The sequence below is a fragment of the Galeopterus variegatus genome, unplaced genomic scaffold (assembly GCF_000696425.1).
Source record: "Galeopterus variegatus unplaced genomic scaffold, G_variegatus-3.0.2 Scaffold2263, whole genome shotgun sequence".
NCBI lineage: Eukaryota > Metazoa > Chordata > Mammalia > Dermoptera > Cynocephalidae > Galeopterus > Galeopterus variegatus.
The window spans coordinates 1-2,293 of NW_007728374.1; positions in this window are offsets into that span (position 1 = coordinate 1).

Below are 2,293 nucleotides of genomic sequence, written 5' to 3' on the forward strand. Positions count from 1 at the left end.
AAAAAAAAAGTGCATACCACTTGCATTGCTGACAAATTTTGCCTTTTCTTAGTCAAATGATCTGGGTTTGTTCAATTTTTATTATTCTTTTAAACTATATGCAAAACTATCTGTTTTTGTTTTCGTGGACTCATGGCTCACATATTTTTTATTGACTCTAACATAAAGCATAGCAGCTATTCTTCCCATCCAACTTTGAGTCTCCCACTTACCATCTGTAGAGTTACATAAATCATCTATGCAAGTGTTGGACCAGCTGAGTGCAAAGAACCAAGCCAAAGACTACACCACCTGAAAGTTCCTTGAAGGAAGATGTAATCTCATTCATCAGCCTGCTTTGGGTACTTTCCCTTTTGTGTATCTGGCCCCATATTTGTAGCTGTCCTTGTTTCCCTTCCTAACATGGTGCTATTTTCTTTCTCCNCTCCACCTTGCATAGACCAATTATATTCACATTTTGTTCTTACCTCTAAAATTTAGACTTTACACTTAAAGCCTATATTAAAAAATAATGTCTTATAAAACACTTCAGAATTTCTCATAAACATTCATTTATATGCATTGGGTAAAAGTCTATGCTGTCAATTGCTTGTAATAAAAAGTGCCTGAGAAAATAAAGGAGACTGAAAACCTTAAGGCAAAAACAACCACAGACTTTCAATTTTTGATTGTAATTTGGAGGTCAACAAGTCCAATCTCCTATCTGGTATAAGATCTCCTCAATATAACACTATTTGAATATTTCCACCAGGACAAACCTGGTTCATTTAATTGTTCATTAGCCCTATTGTTAGAAGCTACTTCTTTATTATGGTGGGGAATCCTTGGGAATATCCTCTTCATAGGGCATGAAGTTATCTGACAGCAAGTAACAGATTTTGTTTTATGGAAACCAGACTAAAATTATTACCAGTGGGTTTAAAATAAGACACACAAAAATATATGTGCCCCTTTCCATAGAATAAACTAAACATATACAACTAGGGAGAGGAAGGCAGAATGTTTGAAACTCTCATGTTTTAAGCTCCTTTGTTTAGATATCACGTGTGATTTATTATTAGATTTCAGTGTCCCAAATGATGAATTGAAGGTGGATTTAAATATGGTCACATGGGCATAATTTCTGCCTGGATAGAAGCCCTTCAAGGCTTCAGTGCCTTCCACTCCCACCCCTCCTGGAATGATTGGCTGGCCAATTCTGGGAAAGGTCCAACTCTACTTAATGGTCCCACAGAAAGTCACTTATCTGTACCCTGAGCTATGCCAGCTCTGGAGCTCAGGAGAGGTTAGACAGTTGAAAGATGCCACCTTCATGCAGTGGGCATGACAAGAGTAGATGATGACAAGACTAGATGACAACTACTTTTTGCTTGGCACACAATTTTTTTAAAAAAAAATAATAATAAAAACGAAAAACGTTGGCCAATCTCTGTTCTTAGTGTCTCAAAATTTCCATTACAATCAAAATAATAAAAATATTGCCTTTTGAAGAAAACAAAAGCAGTTATCTGAATAATAAATTATTCTGCAGCAGTAAATTAACCCCAAAATCTAATTGCTCAACTCCATGAAGACTTATTTTAGTCTACATGTGTATCACGAGTTAGCATAGTTACTCAGAAACCCAAGTTGATGAAAAACTCCCCAACTTTAACTGCATTATCATGAATATGCCACCCTGCTTGACAGAAAGATTACAGATATATCACACAGTAGCAATTAGATGTCATAGCCCAGAAATAATATATACCCTTTCTGCTCATCTCCCATTGGGCCAGAACTAATGTCATGGAAATGCACCAAAAGAAGAAGCAAACTTCATATTCGTGAGCACTGGTAGAGTAACCTGAGACCTTTTATTATCCAATGTAAACATTTCTTGTTCTTTCAAATGCTCTCCAAATGGCATGGTTTTTAACAACAATGCCTCTCCTGAATTCCTTCCACTTGCTGCTCTATTTTAAAGATTTTTAACATGGGTATGTGAATCCCTTGAATTCATAGGCAGGATTCGGTGACCCAGGCTTGTTTTGCAAAGAAAAAAAATATACAGCTTTCTATAGATTCTCAAAGGAGTTATGCTGAGAAAGTCTAGGAACCACTACCCAGGTCTCTCATTTTCATTTTATATGATGTTTAGAAGATGCAATGTTCTTGTAAAGGTTGGAATAGCATTATTCTATCACCTATTTCTGATATCTTAAATAAATAGATCACTATAAAATAACCAAAACTTGCATTCAATTTTGTGATATACTGTTGCCCTATAATAAGTTTATAGACCAAAAAAAAA